The following is a 25327-nucleotide window of genomic DNA, read 5'->3' on the forward strand; positions in this document are numbered from 1 at the left end:
GAAGTTATTGTATATATCATTGCATATCTGGAGAAACAAGTTCTGGAAGTTAATATCTCTGACTCTCATCATATTCAGGATTGTGCTCCTGTATTTCAAATAGAGATATTTCCAATATAACTTGCTGYGAAACAGAGCTGATCTCAGCAGGATGATTCATCTCACCTATCCAAACAAGAAGACACCTCCACTTTAGCCCCCTTTCCTCTCAGTGAAGGGAAATGGGTTTGCATAAGGCATAGTTTGTCTGACCTTTTTTAGGTGGCTACCTGTGGTCACACTCAGGAGGGTCAGAAAGTGTCATTTTTTCATGGCTGTGAGGGGAGTTGAGGGTGACCACAACAGGAGTGAATATATATACATATATATATATATATACACATACATACATATATAAATTCAGTTATCCAAAGTTCAGTGAGATGAATCCCACTCAAAATCACTGTGTTGAATAAATATACGTAATCTGGTATCCTGAACAGGGTTAGAAGTCAGGACTTCTCTGACACAGAGTTCCCTAGCCATTGAGACAAGATGATCCAATTTTGGCACTTATTACCTCTAGATTTGGATGTTGGGACTCCTGTTCATGGAGGGTACACACCCAAAGAGCTCCACATGCACCTTTCTCCTTTACCACCTTCCAGCCAGTGGGGAGTACTTTATCCACCCTCTTGCTTTTCATGCTCTCCACCTCCTCCACAGAAGCACCATCCTCCTCCTTCTCTTCCTCCTCCTCTCCCCTGAGCTATCACTTTCCTCCCAGTGTCTCACACCTGCCCTCTTTTCTCTCTTAGCATTACCTCCTTCATAGCACACAGCCTTTTCTGTATAGCTAAGAGAGTGTTTATTGATGAAGACTTTAAGAAAGTCCATTTTAATGGACTTCATGTACTAACAAAAGTTGGAAAATGTACTTCTCTTCCATTTTAAATGCATAAGTGCCCTCCTAACATTGGGGTATCGAAAACAGGCATACAAACATGCAGCTACCAGCATCTTATCCTTTTTRCAATAGTGTGTTTCCAAAATTCTTGCCCCACAGACACAGGTTTTGATAGATCCTTGGATGAAGCTTTTTATTAGACTGRGAAAAAGCCCCACTAGCATTTTCATAAAATATTGGGATTTTCTTGTTCTCTTTTTATACTACAGAAGATAAAGTTGTCTAACAGTACATGTTTCATATGATATTTTTCTTCTCCGAATCTCATCAGCAGGAGCAATGTGGTCCAATTTCCTCCTCGTCTCCAGCAACTGAACCATAAATTGGCAAGCTCACCAAATGAGGGAACATAAGTGTAATTGCACTTAATTGACAGGGCATCACACACAGCCAACTACAAGTTCAAGGGCGGAAACATTAACGACAGCAGCGTGTATATATAGTGACGGTCGTTTTTGATCAGGAATAGGATGCGGAGATGTTTTAAYTGCCACACTTAATGTTATACACGCCGTGCTACATTTAACCTATTTCAAAGCTGGTGTTCAGGTTGCAAAGCACTGGAACATTAATAAATTCCTGCTGCATGCGGTTCCAGTTGAAGAAACAATATGATTCTCAGCTCAGGCTGCACTGTACAACTACTTATCATTTACTTATCAAGGAAAACAATGCTTCCCTTATTAAGGTTTCTAACACTTTGGCAAAGATTATGCAATTATTTTTTTTTCAAGGTGAGGCACCTCACACCCTGTTTTTCATGTTTTCTGTTAATTGCAGAGAAATTAGAGTAGGCAGCATTTTATATAACCTTTCAAATGGAGTAATGCCTATCTAGAYGAAGTCCTCCTCACAGCTTGGAGATCACACGTTCTGTTGATTCATCTCTAATGGGTGGCTATCACTGACAGTACTTTTAATATTCTCAGCCTAATGGCAAGAAATTAAGGGCAATATTTTTTAAGAGAGCCCACCAAAGGGCCAAATTATAGCTTAAAAGAGGATTGATTTTCAGCCAGTGCTTGTGAGGTGCCTCAAATTGTCAGGAAAAAAAAAAAATAGAAGTGATCAAAGTGATCTGGGAAATCCTGTCCTCAAAAATAACTGCAGAATTTGATTCTGTTTTTATGGAGTTTGAGAAAACAAAAAATCTGTATATATGCTGATCAGTATASGCATGTTTCAAACACACAGCTAAGCTTTACGTTCACATTCTCGTCCTAAATCCCTTATTACCAAAATGCACAGTTTGTCCTTATAGGAGGGTTATGCCTATCAGAATACCACAGAATTTTTAATATTCAAGGCAGAAAGGTGCCCATGGAAGTATGATTATGTGTTTACTCACTCTACCTTTTTCTGAAGAGATAAAATCTTTGGTCCCACTCCCTGTATAACTGGTTCCACTTCAATGAACACACCACCTAATCTGAGGAGTCATTTAATACAGAAGTGTTCAAGTCATAGCTTCAAATTTTATTCTCTTCTCTTTATGCTAGCTGTTATCAAACGTGCCTTTATGTGAATTAACAGGGGCCAATTAGCAGGAGTTTCAGATAAGCCTTTATGTGTTTGATTGTATAGCACAGAAATTAAATGACTGATGTTTTATCTTAAAGTTATAAAACCAAAATAGCTAACTGGTATAATAAAAGCACAGACCTATCCTCACAAGGACTGACACATTCAGAATGTGATTGTAATTAATGTTTAAATGGTTAGAAGTTAGGGCAAAGAATTTACATAGCAAAAGGCTTATACTGCAGCAGTCCTTTCAGCACATCTGTCTGATAGATCTGTTGTGAATACAAAATAATACTGATTAGAGGTACATAATGAAGAAAATAATATTATAGAAACTGTTAGAAGATTTTCCTGTACATTTCTACATTCATTAGCTTGAAATGGTTTGTTATTTAAGATCTACCTTTGTGTAACTGCTTGAATTGGATAGGGAGGCTTACAAAATTGACACGCAGTGGTGACTGCCAGGACACCCACAGAAGCAGTCTAAAAGCAAAATACTGCATAGAAACAGCTTCACCATCTAAAAGTTATATGCAATGTGTTTACTTCTACACTCAGYTGTGCTGATTTATCTTTCACTGCTTTATATTCACCCCTCAGTGACTTACGCACGAAAAGGAATCTGCATTTTCTTGGCAGTAGCTATCCTTGTGGTCTCTCAGCAGAACAGGTATTTTGGGACTGGTTCAAGAGGACAATTCTAATGGTTTGATTTTCCACTCATCTATTGTTTTGYGTCTTAATAGTTTACAGAGGAGGTCCTTTGCCTCTTGAAAACCTTATCACTTTTGTCATTGGTTTCCGTTATCTCACCTCAAGCATCCAAAAAGGGAAGAAGGCAGAGTGTTACACAAACATCCAGCCCTATAATTCATATTGCAGAGATCCGTGTCATGTTATCTTTGTGGACAGTTTCATGAAGGTGGAAGAAGAAGGTTAAACACATTTTTCAGCAAAAGTGACTGTCTCTACAATGGGGAAACTTTAAAAAAAAAGACAAAAACAGATTAACCAATCAAAATGAACAAAAAATGAACAAAAATACATCAAATGAAGACAGACCAAGAAGAGCAATGTAACTGACTAGAAGTCTGGAACAGGCTATGAGGAAAGACAGTAAGTGTTAAGARTTGTGTTGAAAAGAGGGAATTCCACAGCTTTAAACCACAAGACAGATTCAGACCAGATGCGCAAGAAGCTTTTTAAAGGTAAGGATCATGAAGCCTTAGAAAGAGTTGGCTGGAGAGACTATGAAATCTCCATCACTGAAAGTTTCAGAAAACAGGCTAGGCAATATCTCTCCAGAAGGTCAGAAGTATTGCTGATCCTGCCTTCAGGGTCTTAGTACTGTGTAAAATCTTATAAAATAGCCTAGAAAAGATCAAAAGATTTCTTCACACAATCACACAYGCACGCACATGCGTGTGCACACACACACTCATCTAAAGAGCACAGAAAGCAATAACAGCAATAAATGCACTAGAAGAACCAATATGGCTTAAGAACTGATAAAAATTAATTTCATAATAATTATTAGGTAGATAGAGGTACTAGAAATGTAATCCTAAATGAAGAAATTAAATTATCTTTAGAAATTAATAAATCTGCAAAGTAATTATCTGTTCTTTTTTTTAYAAAACAAGTTCATAAAAAATAACTTTGAGAAAATTAAGTTTAGCTGGAAAAAAAATTATGAAAGGAAAGGAGCACTCTCACTAAGTCCACCGGCACTTACCCTCCAGAACCATGTGTCTACACGCAGACTCTCTGTTGGAAGTGGTCTTTGGCCACCTCTTATTTCCAAACAATGTTCTTAACCATGAGTAAGTACAGGCCAAAACTGCGGTAAGGACCATCCTAGCAATTTAGGATCTGGGACACTCAAGTTCCAGTGCCAGGAACTTTTTCTGGCAAAGTTTAGTTTACCAGTATACACATAGCCAGTTATAGCAGTGGCCTTCTAAAGTAATTCCCAAGTTGCTCTGTATTTATGGTACTGCACAGAAATAAATACAGGATRTCAGGGCCCTGAAGGCACTTGCTGGCCCTGCCCAGCCTAGAAACCAGAAGTCCTGCTTAGTATCTACTCCTGTGTCCCAGGAAGTGCCTTTAACAAAGAAAGAACCTGTACTTTTATTGATAAATAAATCAGATTGAAAGCTGTGGGTTGGGTCTCCTCTCCTGATAGGCAGGCCCTTCAGCACGTACACACTCTTAATTTTCTGTATTCAAAATCAGAGTGAAGAAGCCAGTGAAGATAAAAGCAAAGGATCAAGCCCTCTTAGCCTACAACTCCCCAGTCCTGCCTTTCACGATTGAAGCTATTGGGCTTCTCTCTGCAGCAGCATTAGTCTCATTGCCTCTCTGAAGCAGTGGAAAGCATCATGCTTTACAGTCAAGGAGTCAGAAGTTCAAATCTCACGAAAACTGTCATGCAGTTAGTGAATATTTTCTTCCTATACCTTGCAAAAGCAYCGAACTCGGAAAGAAAATTACAAGGGAAAATTTCTGTGGTAAGTGAAGCCATGCTGCAGCGTCTAATGAGAACACAGGCTTTTTTCTGATAAAAGTTCTTTGTGTTGCTCCCTTATTAAGAGGGACCATGCCAGTTTCTCTGTACACATGGCAGATCAGAGCAGGCTTTTGTAATGCAAAGCCTTGCTGCATCTACTGAATGTACCCGGCATTGCTCTGAATTTGCACTACCTACTGTTCCTCTTCATCTCAATCAGAGAGAAAGGCTCTTAACAAAGATTAATGAAAATCATTATTAAGGTGATTATTTGAGGAGATTATTTTCCCTGTCGGTGTCTGAGGCATTCATAATGCTGTTTATGGGTGAATGCCATTTTCATTAAAGCCCTCCCTTCCCCCCCCCCCTCTTTTTTTTAGATTAGAAACCCGCCATTGAATTAAAGCTACAAATGCTGGCATCCTGGGTACAATTGCTATTTCATTCCCTCTGCTCAAAGGAGGAAGATAAAATCAGCTAAAAACATTTCTTAATCCCAGGCAGAAATAAGTCACAGGATCACTCTGTAGTGTTTATTTAGACACAGTTATTGAAATTAATAGCATTTGCTGGCATTTGACTTAAATATTCACAAGACTTGATAGACGCTGTTTGTGTAACGTCTCACTGTATAGCAAAGGGCTTGGGAGGTCCTTTCACCAAATTTTCCTTCAGTCTCAGTTTTCAGTTTCAATGGTGCAACAGAAGGCTGCACACCAGTGATGTTATAATTTACACCCAAAGAAAGTTTTACTGTTTTCTTGTTCATTTAATTGCTTGCTTGCCAGACATAGGGTTCCAAAAAAATTTGAAAGTCCTTCCTTTCTGCTGTGGTAAGGAATGTCCGGTCTCAGATGACATGCCAAGCTCAAAATCTCTACTCATCTCTAATTTAATGTCCACAGCCACTGCTGATGTAATTATGGATGAAATACATCCTGCCTGATTTTAGGTACTGTCCTATATATCTGTGCTAGTCACCCTAGGTTCCATCTCACTGAGACAGAGATAATGTGAATCATTTCATGTACTTTAGATACATATTTTAGGATAATCATGTCCAGAAGTTCCTCTTTCATTCCTTTGAGCCTTTGCAGACATCAAAAATCAGGAAAGATGAATCATGCCATGGTTCTGCTAATCTTATGTGAGATGCATGGCCAGAGTCTTGACTGGATTTCTGAATGACCTCTGCACAGGGAGTCTGGTGAAATTCCAGAAGATCTTAGTGCACGGAAAGTATCCTAAGACAGAAAATTCACCACTTCTAGTAGGAATAATTACACAGTCTGATTTAAACATTCTTGTTGCTAAATSTGTCACTGTATACATGTAGGACACTTTAAGTGCTAACCAAATCTCTCTAGGCTTGTTCTCTGTAATGTTCGTCTTATATAATTTTACAATATTACTGTACATTTCTTAATGACAACCAGATGATGATTGATATATTGTAAATTATAATACCTATAAAAGATGGGACAACTGCACAAGATTTGGGTTTATCTCTCCAGAGAAGCCATGAATTATCTGAGGGAATATGACAAGCAATTCATCAAAATATAAACCACACAGTCATGCAAGTGTATATATTCCTTTAAAGCTTAAGCCAAAGCCAACCAGAATTCAACAGCAGACTTTCTATTGACTTCAGGAGGTTCTGGATGCAGACCAAAAGGGAAATATGGGGCCAAATGAGAAGGCTAGGTATAAAGTRGGATAAAGATTTAAGCTGGAATAACAAATATATTATTATTTGGAACACATACAGTTCCAAAGCACACCTGCTGCTAAAACAAAGGATAATAATTCTAGCTGCTGTACATGGTGAAGAGCTTTGTGAAGTGCTTTTTTACTGAGAGCTTGAGGAACTGAAATCCTTCTGTCATGCACAGAGCAAACACAGCAAAGACAGCTGTAGCATCAGCTCTCCTGCCTAGCCTCAGTGCAAGGGATCCCAGTGCTGGTTGCCTGCTCAGTCTCCCTCTCCCTGCTGGTTCCACCTCCTGCATTAACAATTGCTTGTTAATAGCATGGCTGTTTTGGGGGCCCTTGTCCAGCACAGAGGATGTAACTTGAACCAACACCTAACTAAAAAAAACAAGTAAGAGCAGAGAGCAGAACAATAACTTCAAATTAACACCCCATTTGAGTGAGTACAGCCCTTCCCTGGGGTCCAGAGGCCACACAATCTTCAAAGCTTTTCAGGAAAAGCCTTTTCATTTAAGTTTTGGCAGACCACAGGAACAAAGATGATCTCAGACAAGCAATAGTAAACATCAGAAGAGAATTGTTCTGAGATATGCCACAAACCAATCAAAAGCACTGTGAATGTATGTGCACACATATAAAGAAACTGTCTGAGTACTTGAAGGAAGAGTTTGCTGAACAAATACTTATCTTGTTATTCAGTCTAAAGAAACTAGACAACATGTATTCAGAAAGAGGCTTTCTCTAGTAAGGATCACAAAGAGGGTGGTGTATAATAAGGTAGCATAAATCTATACATCATTTAGGGTAAAGATGAGAAGGAAAAGATTTCAAAGTGTTGCAGTGACTTACCACGCATCTATACAGTGCAAGAAAGCATAGTGTTAAAGATCTCCAAGGTAACAYGGAGTAAGCTGAAAGTACCAAGCTGCAGAGCTACGCAGAGGTAGTGGCTTGGGAACCAAAGCACCATATTAGCAGAGCACCGTGTCTAAGTTCATTTGATCTGAGAAGCTTTATTAGCTAACTACCTAATTCCACCTCCAGAGTAGGCTTATTCAGTAATAGGAGAACAATCTCCTACTGCACTCCCATATCCTTAGACCCTAAATCTCACTTTTTACGTGATTTGAACATATATCATAAGTAGCATAAATTAATGAAGTGTTTTTGAAGATTTTGGATGACCTTTGAAGAAACCACCCTGAGCTCCCTTAGTGGACACGTGACAGTGTCCACCAAAGTAACATGCTGGAGGTAACAGAGAGCGCCTTTCTATTTTAGAGAGTACACTGAGATCCAGGCCCCGAGAGGATAGCTGCTGAAGTCTTGAATTATTTCAAAGAAATGAGCCTTCCTATTTCCAACAGCATACTGAAGAAATTATAGTTCACAGGATCTATTTAAACTTTACTATTAGATTTCCTTTAGAGGCCTTTTGGGTTTTTTATATACTCAATATTTATAGAAAGGAGTTCTAAGTTCTTAACATTTTAAAAGTGCCATGGGTGGTGGAGGAGATATAAACATTAGTCCTATAGGGATATAAAGAACTTGCTTCATGAACAACAACTTACATCCATGGGGACAGAAATCCCATCCTCTGAATGCCACTGAGGTCTTAGTCTCAAGGGCCTGATGAGAGGTCCTTGCTGCTGGTTCAAAATGGCAAAATGGGGTGCATCTTTTTGGTAGCCTTACTGTCGGCTTGGTACTTAACTGAAGTACTAGACTATAATACTCTAGTACCAATCTAGTCTTAAGACCAAGTACTTAGTTTTAGTACTATATCTAAACTTTCCAGCCAGAATCCAGTCTAGATATTGACAGCAAGGGAGACAAGACTTTGAAGGCTAGGAAGCCAACACGTTGCGCTTGGGATGGACTGATGATGTACCAGCTCTTCCGCCCTCATGTGAAGCAGAGGAACAGGTGATGCACCAGGCACCTGGCCACAGCAAGACAGCGATGCAGCAGACAGTGGCCTGCGACACCAGGGTTGCCCAGCACACAGCTGCCTGATTAAATTTAGACAGTGGTATAAATTTGATACTACACTTCTATTATATATAATAGCCTCTGCTGCTGTCAGGCAGGCAGGTATATTTGTTTCTTTCGGGTTAACATCTGTGATTTGGCAGGAGTTTTCTGTAACAGTTTCTTTGCTGGAGCTCCGTGTGATCTCCGTGACATCTTGCTTACCAGACCTCCTTCCCCTGCTGGGTCCAGCTCGTCACTCTCAGTCTGTGCAACTCCTTGGTAAACAAGAGAAACTATACTAGGAGTGAAAGAAGCAGACGTCTAACATTAGGCATCTTAATCCTTATTTAGCTTTGTTAAAATGCTTGAGTAGCCAATCACCCTCAGTGAGGTCTGTCAAGAAATTSATATTTTTGACCAGTCAATCTTTTATTTGTATACCAAAATAGATAACTATGAATGTATTCATTCATTTACTTTTTGTTTGCATATTGTTATTTTGGTGAATATATACATGTGGTTTAAGCTGATTCTCAGTTTTTACTGATTTAAATACATATTTTGATAGTAAAAAGAGAGAGCAAAAGAAACAGATGTGAGGAAGCTGCTGAGCATCACCAGAAACATGTGGGTGAAACTCTCCTTCTATTTTGCGGCACGCTGGTTTGATTTTTTCTTTCTTATGATAATGCTTTAGAAATCAGTAAGTGGGTTTTGAGTGAACTCTGAAGGCACTGCAGATTGCACATTAAAGTAACTGTGAGGAAAATATTTCATATGAGAAAGAGCAAATCTCCACTCTTTGCTAGCAGTGATAGCACAAATGTGCTCAGACATATTCCCACCATACCTCTAATTACCACTCCAAAATTCAATAATTTTGAATTATTCAAATTATCAAATTCAACATTCGATAAGATGGAAGAAAGCCTTTCCAAAGAGTTTCAGCCTAAAGCATACTTCAGAATGTTGCAGGCACACAAAACATAAGTCTATTTGCTTCCATCTGAAAGGTCAAAAAGGTTAAAAAGTCAAAAATTGAGCAAAAAAAAATTAGAAATGGGTTTCAAAACCCAAAATGAATGTTTCTCAGCCCTGTAAAATGGTCCCCTTTCCTTTGCTCTTGGGTTATCATTAGAGCAGTTTCTAGGTCAAAATCTTTGCTTAATGTAAAAGCATTTTCTACACATAAAATTAAACATTTACTCTAAAAGACTGTCAGAAATCAAATAAATAATCTTGTAATTAAGGGCAAGTAATGGATCCCTGTACGTGTGGTTTTAGATACACAATACGATATCATCATGCACAAAATAAATAGCAAATTTAGCTTAGACATAAAGGTTTGTCATTGAGTTCTTAGAAAAAGATAGTGTATTTTGCATTTGTTTCATGCTATTGTTAGCGTACAAGATACTTCCATGTCTCAACATGTTACTTGTGAATTACAGCATTCGTTCTTATTATTATCAAGGTATCGCCTGACCATTCGCAATCAGAATCCAGCCAATCTAATCATGGCAGGCACTGTGCAAACACAAGACAGTGCACAATCACCATGACAAAATGTTTATGATCTCACTAGACATGGTAGATGACTAATAGAGGAAAATGTAGTTATCGAAACAGAAGGAGTAATGTGAAGCCCAGCAAATAACTTGGGAGTTGCCACAAGAGTTTTGTTGTTGTTGTTCTGTTTTGTTCCACTTTGCTTTTCTGGATTGTCTAAATGGAAGGACTAAGGAAGGAAGTKGAGCAAATGCTTGAGAATAAAGCACAGATCCATGGAATAAAGCTGAACGAAGAGGCGAGGTGATAGAAATTTAGAGTATGCACAACTGGAAAGACAACTATCAGTCAAAATGAAAGGAAATGCGCTTGTGATACTGGCCTCTGCTTCTACAACTGCTCCTCCTATCTGCAACAAGTAGTAGTAGTCGTAGTAGTAGTATTTCACTTATATCACTTAAGAGTAAACTTCCCTTGGAAAGAATAAGGATGTGTAATATTTACAATACAAGTATTCCCTCTAGATGTGATACCATGTTATAGACAGCTTGCATTCATGATGTTAACCAAAGCCCTCATCTCAACACTGAGGAGCAAGGCATGGCRAGGCATCTCAAGAAAGGCACTGTGACTCTTCTCATTCTGCCAACGGTCCCATCATGCTATGTACAGGAGACTGGTGCAGCTCACATTACGGTGTAATTCTCTCTGACCCAGACAGGAGAGGTCAAAACTCTGCCCGTTTCTCATTCTGTCCCTTCCAAGGTCCTCAAATGTTAGAAAYACTGTGTTTACAGTGCTGAGTTACCTCAGATGTTTGAGAAATTATCCCTGTTGTCCTGCTGAATGCCAGCTGAGGTTTTGCAACTTACTGGAGGAAAACCCACAACTTGATGTGAAGCCACTGATGCTGTGCTGGGACTCTAGTCACTGTGAGACTGGACTGGACTTTGACATATGTCTATTCCCAAAAGAGTGGGACACTTGCAATTTCTTCCAGATCTCAAAGTAACTCTGAGAACTAGACTACCTATTGAGGGGAAAATAAAATTGATTTATTGTATTAAAGTGAAATATTAAAAAATCAATAGCTGTATTTGATAACAGAAAAAAAAATAAAAGAAATCACGGTGGGTAGCCTTCTACTCCTGGGTATACTCCACGGGGTTTTCGTTCACCTAGAAAGCTCTCCAAATAGTTCACAGCTTTGCAAGCAGGATYGTTATCTGTAATCAAGATGCTGAGTGCTGCTTCCTCCAAATGCATTGGTGTGGGAACTAGATTGCTGGAGATTCATCTGRAACTCATGTCTCAGCCCTTCAGTGTCTCCTGCAACATGTAAATGTGGCACTTACTCGAGATACCCATCTTCAACACTTCTTCCAGAAAACTGTTGACTAGCTTTTCTCAGCAGGTAAATATGTTTATGGAATGCTGATGTGCCCTGTGAATCCTGCTGTACTTGAACTGTGGGACATTCATTGAAAGTGATAGGAAGTGATTTGAAAACAAATAAAAGGAGGTACTTTTTTTATATACTTCTGGAATTTGTTGATGTAAGAAGTGGTRGAGGGAGACACTATCAGCAGGTTCATAAAGGGATTAGACAAATTCATAGCCAGCAGTCCATAAACAGATACTTCAGGAAGTAAAAAATGCCTAAACGCACTATCCAGTGATTACTATGGTTGCAAGGAGTATGAGGGAAAYGGGCTGCATCTCCCATTGCCACTGTCAGGGACAGTGTACCAGGCAAAACTGACTCACTAACTGGGCTTTTTCCCTGCCTTATGAGTAGCTGGACATTGTCTAATGATGCAAGCAAGACCTACAAATTTACCTGATGTTTAATTTGACTGTAAACAGTTCATTTTATCACTGGAGACAAAGTCATCCCTGAAACCAGAAAGAACAGGTTTGAACTTACTTTACTATAAGCACTTAGCAGCATACATACTGGAGACTGTATTTTATACAAACATAGAAAGAGTAGCAATGAAATCATCTGCTAACTATTTTGTGAAAAAGCCTAGACAAGTTGGCAGCCATAAAAATTTGGGGACAATTTGGGGTGTCTGATTCTTAAGCTTGGCTTTCAGTAGGACACTGCCATAGTTGCAGTATACAATAAATCTGCCCTAGATTTCAGGAGAGCCTGCCAAACAAGCACTAAGTGGGAAGACTACTTATGACTCGTTACGGGACTGCTAGACTGAATAAAACAAGGACACAAAGTACCCTCAGTGGTCTTAAAGCAGTTGATTGTGCACTCAGATAAATTCCAGAGGAACAGGAGCATTTTACCTTGTAAAGAGAGAGAAACTTTCAGATAACACGCTTCAGGAGAAACAGAAATTTAAACTTGATGCAAAACTCTGCTGCTGGGAGTTTCATTTTAATCAGTCATTTTCTCCGTGTTGTTTTTATTTGCACAGCAGTTCTGAACAAATTGAAAAGCAATTTTTTTTTCCTTTGGTGCAGGCTGGTTTCCTGGCACTTGAATTGTAAAAGAGAATTTAATTTCATGATGATAAGTTCAAGAGCACACAGATAAGGTGCTTTCAGGAAGGTATATGGGGGCGGGGGGGGGGAGGGGAGGAATACCAGGCACGAATGAATGGAAAGTACTGAGAATATGCAACGAAAGGAGTAATTGTCAGCTGCATTTTACATACTACAACCAGACATTTCCTTCCAATCTTCAGTCYTTAGGGTGAGACAAAGTAGTGAGCTTTGCTGATGCTAATTTCATCTCTTCATTGTTTTGGAAAGATGAATTTACATTTTCTGTGTGGATAAACAGCTTTTGGAGAGAGGTAACATAAGTGGTAAGCTCTTCTGAACCTTGACAGCTTTCTAGCTTTAATCTCAATTTATTGTCCAAACTCTATCTCTCTAATGGCCAGACTAAATCCAGATTTAGATAAAAAGTGTAGGAGTTTGGTTCAGAACTCTGTTTGAGGGCAGATGCTGTGTTCTGAGGTGGAAATACCAGCCTTAGAAGGGAGATACAGAAAATTTAGTCTCTGCAGCTATCACTGTCACGAGATAGAACATCAAGTGYGCTCATGAGATAGTGGTAACTGAGTTTCTTTACAGTTTGTTGTAAACCTGCTCTCAATTTATTTGACTTCCTGTATTGGTAGAGTTCCTGTATTGGTAGAGAGARTGCAAAATAATTTCCTATGAGCCATATGTGAATCCCTCAAAATCTGATGTACCCATGTTATCCCCTCATTCAGCTCCTACTTTATTTTGGCTGAAAAATTGCACCCTATTTATTCTGCATCCTACAACTGATTACCTTTGCTACCCTTCACTGGGCCTTTCCTAGGACCATTATACCTTCCTTGAAACAGGAACTAGAACTGCACAGATTATTTAAGATGCAGACACACTAGCACTTTACATAGCAGCGTAATGACATTTTCTGTTTCATTCTGTTTCTTTCCTAACAATTAGCATTCATTTCGCATTATTTTTTTACCACAACTGAGCACTGAGCTCAGTAAAACTATATATTACAACCCTGAGATTTCATTTCTGTGTAATAGTTAGCTCAGAGCCTATAATTTTAAATGTGAAATTTGGATTGTTTTTCCCCATGTGTGTCACTTTACGTTTACCTCTCCTGAAATTCATCTGCCACTTAATCACCCAGTCTTTTAGCCTCTTACAGTACTTCTGCAATTCCCCACTGCTCGTTCTCACTTTTAACTCAGTAACTTAGCTCAGATTTCCTGCCCTATGGTAAACTCACGTTGTTCTTATGCCTTTGGAATAAAACACTGCAAATTTTGATCAGGCTGAGATTAATAATGGAATTATTTGTTATTATTTAATAATGGAATTACAGGTTTCCTTCTTGATTCTAAATATTTGCATTCCTGCCTATACCTGCATCCAGTCTCTGAACCACTGGAAAAATACACATTCAGTGTTGTTTATGGGGAGGAAAAGAGATAGAAAGAGAGAGTGAGGGAGAGAGAGAGAGAGAGAAATTGATTATGAAGAATATAAATATTATTCTGTATAAAGCTGTAGAAAATAATCCATATTGTGTATTTTATTGCAGCCTCCAAATTAGCTATATTCAGACCGTGAAACTCAATGTTACTTTATAGGTTTTCCATATTAATGGCCTAAACTAATTCATTACTACTGTTCCTATTCTGGCAGAATTTAGAATGTGCTAAGACCCAAGTTCGGCCCAAAGGAATTACAGTTTGATGCACTGATTTAAGAAGTTAGTTAAGGACACGTAGTACTAATCACCTGATTCAGTGCTTCCCTAAATATATCTGCTCTTTGGAGTAGTGGCTGAGTATGGAGGGTCTGAGTTAGGATCTAAATCACAGCCCTCTGTTAGTGTTCCCCAGCTATGTTCTCTTGTCCCTTGAAATTCTTCCTAGAAGCAAAAGAAAATGTTGAATATGACTGCTTTASAGTGGGATCTTAAATTAATGAATTGGCATCTAAACGGATGGGAACAAGAAAATGTTTAATAGCCTCTCCCCATCACAGCCCCCCTTCCAGGCCTGCCACACTTGCTGATGCCTTACTGACATTACAGTTACTCCCTGCTGTACTTTGAGACGCTCCACAATTAAGCCACGAGAAAGCAAACAAACAAGCAAACAAAAAGAGTCTTGACAACATGCCATTCATGGTTTGAAAAATGCAGTCAAATTCTATGTGACGCTTTACTGCTAGGGACACAAACATTTGGCTTCAAAAGTTGGAAATGTATTATTCTGTAAATCTTCTCATTAATTGCATTTCTTTTTTATTCAAAGCCAAGCGAGCATCAATTTATTTCGCTCAGTTGCATCAGCTTCATAATATTATTCTTTAGTTTTAGTTTCAATCTGGCTCTGACTGATAACATTTTCTGATCGATGAAAAGGCAGAGGTTGTTACCAAAAGTAATGGTATGTTATAAAGCTGTTCTACTCCCACAATTAAAGGCATTTTATTATGCAATAAAATCAGTGCTTTTTTTTTTCACTGCAGCCACACAGCATCAATTCAGATACTAATTTGCCCATGATATATTATTGATGGGGCAAAAAAGCATTTGTTACTAACAAGCTCAGAAATCATATATATACTTTAATATATTAGTAACCAGGGTCCTCAGCAGGTTGTAACGTGATCTTTCTTAATTGAGATAAAATGTATGCATATTTATTGATTATATCCAACTGTTGGAGTGGTCCTTCCTGAGCTGAGTGATATGGAAAGGCATTAGCACAAACAGAAGGTGGAAACAACCTTTTGCTCTGCACAGTATTAGAATAGATGAGTACCTACTAGTACTGCATTAAGATTAAGAGTTTATTCTCACAGCTMTCATCTAGTTAGAGAACTGTATGCAGGGGAGAGGTTATTGTTGGCAGGTTTGTTACTGTTTTCAGGTGCACATTTCTCTTGGTTCACGTTAAAGCCTGACAAGTGAAGAAACACACCTGGCTCTGGGAACACAAAAGATCTTTTCGTCCTGTAAGAGCTCCCTGCACAGTTTTAGGCTTGCCCCAAGAAAAGTGCTTCTCCTACAGGGGCACTTTATCTGGAAGATATGAAGTTGCACTGTGTCTGAGAAATGGAGTCACCAGTGACATTTTAGCTAATGTGTAGGCAGACCATAGCAATGCAGATTTCCTTTGAATTTGATTCAGCTTCCAATAGGAYGCCTGTAAGAGGACAGAGAATTTGAGATACTGGAGTCTTCTAAGTGGTGAAATATTAATGTTTTGACATGTCATAATGTTTTAGCCAGGAYAGGTGGAAGGCCTGAAAAAACGAGATTTGAATTTAACCCTGAAAGTTACAGCCAAGTTTCTTATTCATTAGAGATGATAGAAAGTACTGTTAGTGATCAGAGAGATCAAGCATTCCAGGTGCTGCAGACTGCAGACTGAACTGATATATTATGGATAAGATACCATAGTCAGAAGAAACTTGCACCACAGCTGCAAACTTTGAAGTACGTTCCTCTCACCACAGTTATCATGGCCTTCAGCTTTAGTCAAGATCTTCCTATGAATAAGGACATCATATCAAGAATAGGTTGTGCTTCTGCTTCACTGTTATCTCCTTTGTCCTTCTTCCTTGTGGAGATGTATAGAAAAGGTAGAGCCAAACTCTTTTCAGAGGTGCACAGTGAGAGGAGGAAAGGCAATAGATAAAAGCTGTGACATGGGAAAATTTGATTAGATAAAAGTAAAAAAAACATCATGAGGATGGAGCAAGTTGAACAGAAGTCCACCGAGAAGGTCAGATGGCTGCAGAACATGACATATGAGMTGGAAGAGCTGGGCCTGTTCAGTTTTGAGAAGAGAGGGTTAAGGGGAAACCTTACTGCCACCTACAGTTATCCAAACAGAGGATACAGAGGACAGAGCTAGCATCTTGTCAGATGTGCACAGTGATGGGACAAGAGTCAATGGAACTCAGATTAGAAATACCCCTTTTTTTTTCTTGACATAGAAACAGGAGCTCAGAGAGGCTATGCAGTCTCCACCCTTGGGGGTGTTCAAACTCAATGGACAAGGCTCTGAGTGGTCTGATCGARTTGAATCTGCTTTGAATGTGGGGTTAGATGAGATGAAACATGGACATGGGACTTCAGACTAGATGTCCTCCAGAGGCCTTTTCCAAACTAAATGACTCCATGACTGTATGATTGTTTGGTTCTCAGTCTATGCTTAGAGTCCCTACAAYGAGATTCTCACATAGTTTTGCAAACCTATGAATGAAACTGAGCAAAATTTATGAGTGAGTGAAATTTAGGGACACAAATCTGTAGATAGATTTTTAAGACAGCTGATCTTCTGTTCATAGTTGTCACTAATGATGGCTATAGAACTGCTTTGGTTGGRTATGACCTGGTAGCATGAATATGAAGCTCTCTAGCAATATGTGTTAAAAGCTAAAAAGAATTTTGGAAATAAGCRTTCATGCTGAACGTTATTCATTGTCACAAAACTATTCAGAATTAAATAGATTTTTGTTTTCCCAGTGGAGAGTTAAATTATTGTAGAAGTCTTACTGCAAAATGTCTACTTCTGAATCAACTCCTCGATGGTAATTTTTAAAGACAGACTGCCAAGTGAAATGGAATATTAGCCTGATTCACCAGGACAGGCAGTTATTTGCATGTATAAAAGTTCACCCTGTGGTAAATAAAAAAAAAAACTTAAAGCCTAGAAGAATTTATTTCCATTCTAAATTCTTCTATAGAAGCTTCATTGTGATATTTCTCAAGTCATTAATTAGATCTTGTTTAATCATTTTTAAAAAGAGATAATAATACTGACTTACTTCACAAGATTGAAATAGGTTTTCTAATCCAAAATGTACAAAACACAGTTAGTTCATAGCTGAAAATCCCTAGAGAAATACAAGCTGTCATGGACCACCTTTGAAATCAAACCAGATGGGACAAAATAGAAGATTAATGATCAAAACAACACTGTAGTGGCTCACAAGGGTATGGCCAAAATAATCAATACGGACTGTCTTTTCCATTTCCAGAAGGCTGGCCAGGGTTTGAGTGTATAATAGAAGTCAAGACACAGAGATTTATGGAATCCCCAAAAGGTATGAGTCCCATCTAAATCTCAGGTTCAGAATGCAAGAAAATCTACCCTGCCTACTGTGGTAACAAGTCACTCCAATTCCTCTCTAAGCTACTGTTAAAAATCAGAAATAAAGATATTGCTTTTACCTCTGAAAACAACTAGATCATGTGGTACGCAGTGATAATGTTGCTGAGTTTTGCATCATTTATACTAYTGAATGACAAGCAATTTATTAATAATTGCCTGATGTTGTGGGATCCCCTGACAGAGGACTATATGTGCCACAAAGTCTCCGGCATGCCAGAKGGAATGATTGGGGATGATGCAATTCAAAATCTATTTGTCATGCATTTGTGCATGGGGTTTGTTTTTTTTTTTTCCTTTTTTTTCCCCTCTTCTTCAGTCTTTTATTTCACCTAAGTCTCCTTGAAATCAGTTAAGCTGTTAAATTATACTTAGGTAATAAGGATCAGAGACTATGTATGCCATCATGAGCAGAGCGTGAACTCTACGGTTTCTTCTCCATTAAAAGAAAAAAAAAAACAAAAAAGCAGTAATCAAGTTTTATAAAGCAGCTTTCCGAGGTATCAGAGAAACAGGAGTAAAAGGAGGTTATTTGGAATTGGAAGTTAATCCAAGAAGAGCGGAAAAGAGACTTTTCCAAGGAAAGTTTACYCTTGAAGCCCTTAGTCCTGTGCTGAGCGTGCATATGGCAGAAAGATGCAAACCTAAGAAATCGCTTCAAAGAAGCAGTTCACACAGGAAGAGAAAGTGGGGAGGCATTAGGAGAAGCTGCTTCCACGGCCCTCATTTGAAAAGCAGACCCACAGCACCAGCAGAAAAAAAGATATCTGTAACCAGTGACATAAGGGCCTGGGTGCATAGGGTAGAGAACTGGGTGAACAGGACAGCGACTTGCATTCGAAGGGACCTTGACAGCTGCCAGGCCACTAGATCTGAAACCAGAATTATTATCTGCCCAGTGTTCACCTGATCTGTAAACCTACAGTGAATGCAACACTTCAGACCTATTGCGCGTATGCAGAGTGTTGCTGTTCCACACTCTACAGTGATATTACTTTACCTGTGCGCTGGGACCAASCTCAACACCACGAGCACAGTGAGACCTGCTTCCACTTAAACGTGCATTAAGAGAGAGTTCTTGCTCTCCACATTGTGAGAAAGCAGCGACTCCCCATTGCATGCACAGAGTTCCATATGCATTCACATATGGCGAGAGTGCCAAAGCTGGGAGGAGTGGCTGACACACCACAGGGCTGTGCTGCCATACAGAGAGACCTGGACAGGCTGGAAAGCTGGGCAGAGAGGAACCTCCTGAGGTTCAACAAGGGCAAGTGCAGAGGGTCCTGCACCTAGGGAGAAATAGCCCTAGGCACCAGTCCAAGCTGGGGGCTGACCTTGTGGAGAGCAGCTCTGCAGAGAAGGACCTGGGAGTGCTGGTGGATGACAAGTTGACCATGAGGCAGCAATGTGCCCTTGTGGCCAGGAAGGCCAATGGTCTCCTGGGGTGCATCAGGAAGAGTGTTGCCAGCAGGTGGAGGGAGGTGATCCTGCCCCTSTCCTCAGCCCTGGGGAGGCCTCATCTCCAGTCATGGGTCCAGTTCTCCCTGGGCTCGCCACTACAAGACAAACATGGAGCTACTGGGGAGAGTCCAGCACAGGGCCACAAAGATGATCAGAGGGCTGGAGCACCTGCCCTAKGAGGAACGGCTGYRAGAGCTGGGCCTCTTCAGCSTGGGGAAGAGAAGSCTGAGGGGGGATCTGATCAATGTGTACAAGTACCTGAAGGGAGGGTGTCAAGGGGATGGGGCTAAACTCCTTTCATTTGTCGCATGGGACAGGACAAGAGGCAATGGGCAGAAATTGAAGCACAGGAAGTTCTGCCTGACCGTGAGGGGGAATTTCTCCCCTGTGAGAGTGACGGAGCACTGGACCAGGTTGTCCAGAGAGGTTGTGGAGTCTCCTTCTCTGGAGAGATTCGAGGCCTGCCTGGCTCCAACCCTGTCTACCATGCTGTAGGTGATCCTGCTGAGCAGGGAGGTTGGRCTAGATGATCTCCAGAGGTCCTTCCCACCTTAACGATGATATGATTCTATGATAATCACAGAGATAAAGTTTCACCTTCAAGCTTTATATACTGAAAAGAGACTTTACTTTGTATCTTAGAAACACTAACTTCCCAAAGCTCCCCAGTCCTCAGCTATCTGCACTAAAAAGATGGATTTAGAGAGAAGCTGGTCCACCTGCGCAACTGTAATAATCCTGACACAGTATGGAGAAAACTGCATTTCTGTATCTTCTGGGAAAGACTGGTTGTTAACATTGCCTGTGAGGTCTCCTTCTTCTGGAAACCAAGGGGAATGCAAGGTCTGGGCATTCCAACGTTTCTCTGCTCCATGCAATGAGACATCTGCCTTGCAAAGAGGGAATTAGAAAACACTAAACACACAAGGGTCCAGAGCTGCATATGAATAAAGTCTCCAACAGCAATCTCCTACAGCAGATGATACCTCAGGGTGTTTTCTAATCCTTTCTGTGTTCAGTTATCTCTAGAGAGTTATAGTGGGGTTAGGTTTAGCTCAGTTGGTTAGTGTGGTGCTAATAATTCTAAGGTCAAAGGTGTGATCCCTGTATGGGCCACTCATTTGGGGCTGGACTAGATGATCTCCAGAGGTCCCTTCCAACCTTACCAATTCTATGATTCTATGAAATGGCAGTGCAGGCTAGTCTCATTGCAATCGTTATATTCTATGGGAAGCTGATGACTTTTAGTTTTTAGAGGGGAAATTTCTATTGGGAGAGCCTGATTATTTTTGTGGTTTTAATTTGTTTATTCATGTTTTACCTTTAACTTCTGTCCTATCCTTTCCACTGCTTTTAATTTAACCTTGTCATTTTTCCCAGAAAGGTCATCTTCTTTCCAAATTCCATTTAGGCCATGCTTCCTTTCCTAGAGTCTTGTATATTAGCAATAGGAATATGAATTTATCTAGCTAAACGTTAGATAGTTCTAGTGCCTGTTGAAACTCCAATCTGACTTCAGCTGTCAACAAATTAAAGACAGTKACCTTCATCTTTCTTACAAGTAACCCCAGAAATGTTGGCTTTACAATGGACTATTTGCAAATGTGGAATTAAGCAAGCACTACCGCTTTTAAGGTGATCTTGATCTCTGAAGGATGACCATGACGTGCTTTGGTCATCCTTGTTATCCTTCTCTGTTTTTTCTTTTTTTCTTACAGATTGTATGAAACCATAAGAAGAATGGTGAGCCCAGCAATGAAAATGGCACCCACATATTCAAAAGAAGATGTGAGAAAGAAAGTACACATACCTATGTCATCTGCCACAATAGGTGGTAGGCAGAGAGCTAGTTTTCAAAAGAATTACTACTTGTCTTATTTAGGTTTTTTTATACAACATCTGGAATTCAATTCAGACACTAATAAGGAGCTGAAGGGGATCTCCAGCACCCTGACACCTTCTTTGAGGAAATGTGGAAAGGATTTTAGATAACAAAGTCACTCAAGAGTTCCCAATCATGTGGAGACCTTTTATGAATAGCAAAATTTGATCAATGATTACTTGTTTGACCATGACACTTTGATGAAAATAAGGTTTGACATGATGTCCTTTTTGGGATAGGATGTAAGAATAGAATCTCTGTCTGTTGCTTTAAAAACAGAAGAAAATTTAAAAATATATATGTTGATGAAATGAAGGAGTAGTTTTTCTTAGGAGAAGCCTTTAACGTCTAACTTTCTCATTGACCCTTTGTCAATAGCTTTTCTTTCCAATGACATTGTTCAGCTTTTGCTTGATGCCAACAACCTAACAGGACACATCAATGAGAATTATATTACACAAAATATAGCAAAGAATAGCATTTTCAAATGGAAGCTTAATGCTTTCCTGCTCTCCCAGCACATTTTCTTATTATACTAACATATAATACAGGGCAATTTTGTTTTCAGTTCCAAACTTTTACAGCTGGCTACTTATTTGGGGTAAATTGGAGTAGCACTCATGGAAGTATACAAACGGGATAAAATTCCTCAGTGAAGAAGTGATATGTGATACATAGATACTGGAAATAATTATTTGAAGATTCATTCARTGATACAAACAGATCATGCCTGGTTGTTTTAACAGTTGTGGGAGGAACAGAGCTCATATGACAAACGTGATGTCATTGATTGGTAATCTTAAACTTGAATAAAACTTGTATTGCTCAGCTAGTTCCAGAGTTTCATTTAGGACTTCTAAGTATTTATGATGCAACATGAAGTCACTAGAAGATTTACCTTGTTGTAATGTAGATAACTCAGTGTAATTGTGAATCATGGTGATCCAGAAGGTAGACAAGAGAATGCTRAGATATAAAATAAGAAATATTATAGTCACCCTCCAAACTCTTGAAATATAGGAGATATAAACTGTGTTTTCTACACTTTTTATCAGTTGGGGTATGCTTATGAACATATTTTCTTTATATCTTTTCTTTTATTTCTTTCTTGTCCTCCCCCCTCTTTGAAACCAGGATGATCCACCATTAATATTTTCTGCAAAATCTCACAAAGTTATTCACTGATTAAGTGCCCAGTAGCACAGTAAACACAGAAGTTAAAAAYCATGCTGAATAAGAATATTCAGAGCTGTATTCCATACCCTCTACCTCAAAAATTCACTGCAGAAAAATCCCAGAGTGCTAGTATCCAATCTATATTGCAGTTAGTCGGCAATCCAGAGGAATTCATTCTGCAGTCAATTCAATCAGAAAGCTACCAGGGAGTAAGAAATTGCATCCACCTTCAGTAAGTAATTGACTGAATGACAAACATCTCAGCATAATCCACTTAAATCATAATTAAACCTCCCAGATACCAGTCCTTCTATTTTCAATGTTGTTTTTACAGGCAAAGAAAAAAAAAGAAAGAAAGAAAAAAAAAGAAAGAAAAAAAAAGAAAGAAAGAAAAAAAAAGATTTCCTTTTCTTTAATAAAACACCTACTTTAAAATATGTTGGTTTGTAATATTCTCAGAAACAACATCAACTTGTTAAGTTCACCTTCTTGAAAGTAAGGGTATTCTTGAACTCCTTTATCATCTTTATTTGTTAACATGCATGAAAATTTTGCCTTCACTAGTATTTTAGGACTAGGAAATTCAGTTGAAGATTAAGACAATGCTGTTATCTACWTGTGGGTATCTAATAGTAAGCTGGATTTCTAAGCTTTTTTATATTCAAGGCCTATTTAGTCAGTGTAATGAGTCTCAGGAGAAATTTAGCTCACTCTGAAGAATAMCTGTATTGGCTGGTCAGCCGAATTACTTTCCAGGCATCACTGACATCAATGACAGCTTTGTCACCTAGGACACATGAAGATACCTACAGGTAGACACTTAAATAGAGGTGTTTTACCTAGTGTCGAGTTTTACTTTGTGTTTTAATGTGAATTCAAGCAGACTGTGAATTAAGAATAGAATAGTGCTTCCTCATTAGCTCAAGGTGAGAAGACTTTAGATAAAATCAGTTTAATTCATATACAGAGGAGAAAACACTTCAACAGGTTCATCATCGCTTTTCTGGAGCTGTCAAGCCAACAGAATCATTCATAGACRTTTGTCCTACCTCTTTTGTTTGGAAGCTAGAGACATAAGACCAGTAAGACAGAAATACAGTGCTACAAAGAGAACAGAGTGTAGATGTTTTCAGAGATCCATAGAGTTGGATTTTGCCCCAAGGGCTCCATAATAGGTGACACACTTGGATTTAATTTCACCTAATTCCAGATAGTGAAAATACCCACATCTGTGGTACTCATGCCAGGTTCCCTGCATTACCACTGGAGAGACAGAGCCACTTTTTTGGTGCAATTCATCTGAACAATATTAGGTATATGCATTAGGAAGAGAATTGTTCCTTAAAAGTGTTTAWTTCTCTCCACTGAATATAGTGAAGATTTGGGCCAGGTGACTAGTTCATATGTAAATAACTACATCTGGTCAGGAAGTATTGAAGGCAAGGGGAATGTGATGAGAATATGCTAAAGGAGGGAAAGATTTATAAGACTGTCTTAATAATTGACTCACTGTCAACAACCAGGTACATATATTCAGCTTTAAAAAAAAAGAAAAAGAAAGAAAGAAAAAAAAAATGCAACTTTTGCAGAATGTTTCCCATGTAAACACAACCCAAATCACATTTTAGCCTGTTAAGACAAGACATTAGAATACTGATACTGCAAAGGCGCTTCTCACAGATTTTCAAAGCCAGGTAGACTTCACACTGATTCTTTTACAATAAATTCTTCTCAGCATCTCAGTTAAGAATTGGGGACTAGGATTTTGTATCAGTACATGTATACAACAKGTTTCTTCAGCTGTGCACAATGGACAACAAATGATACAGCACCTGCAAAGCTGGAGGTATCTGTTTGAAGACAAAAATGTCTAGTATCATGTCAGTTATCCCCCATCTTCCGCTATTCAGCTCTTTCAGATCACAGCATGCCTCTACCTTCCTTCTCCACAGGCCTGGCTTGCCTTTCACGTAGGCAAAAGTTCAGTTTTTCTACCCCAGGTACAGTGGATGAAGCTCAAAAGACAAGGACCACACTTATAGGCTGATTCACACRCGGTCCATTTGCATTTATCAGTGCCAGCAACTCCATGGTTTTACATGAGGTTCCTCTTAAGTGAAAAAAGAATTAAAATGATCAGGAAAACGATAATGGCACCTCTGTGATATATGATCTCTCAGAATATTTAGGAACAATATGCCTAACAGAAGGAAATGAGGAAATAATATACATTTTTTTCAGTCTGTAGCCCGTGTTGCAAATAAATTGCTTTATTTTGTTCTCATTTTAAATAATAAACTTTCTCGTGAGCCCTGTGGTCTAAGATGCATTGACTATGGAACTTTTTCTTTACACCACTGCAGAGATTACTGTGCTTGGGAGACAAGGTATCCTATAACACAGCAGCTCTAGAATATGTCTGCTACCTGAATAAATATACCACTTTCAAATTAAGGCTTTATTACCAAAAAGGCACTTTGTTTTATGCATTACCTCTAATCATTTTAAAGAAATGACTTGCTTTTCCACAGTCAATATTATTCCCACAGGGAAGAATTGTTCAGCTCTATCAGAGATGGACTATTACAAGAGTCACTAAACYGAGCTAAGTATGTAGGCTGTCAGCATCCTATAGATTGCTGGTAGTCAGGCTGGAGCTCACAGGTCTCATAAAACTGAAAATACATATTTTGTATGATTAAGATTTCATGGAAGTACCAGTATGTGAAGGATAAGACATACTTCCAGTCATGTGTGAGGAAGGATCTGCATGATCCTCAGGTAGGATGGTAAGGAGCCTTTTCCCAGACCGATTCATGTGTCTCACAGGCAGAGAAGAGGGCAGTAGGCAAAAGCTAATTTGTAGGTCAGACTGGTCAGCTGGGTGCCTGGGTCCACCCCCACTCCAAAAGTTGTCTGATTTCACGGAGCATGAAAATACCTATCTGCAGAGCAAG

Source organism: Rhea americana, unplaced genomic scaffold (genome assembly GCF_003343005.1).
Source record: "Rhea americana isolate MKP2758 unplaced genomic scaffold, rheAme1 scaffold_148, whole genome shotgun sequence".
Lineage (NCBI taxonomy): Eukaryota > Metazoa > Chordata > Aves > Rheiformes > Rheidae > Rhea > Rhea americana.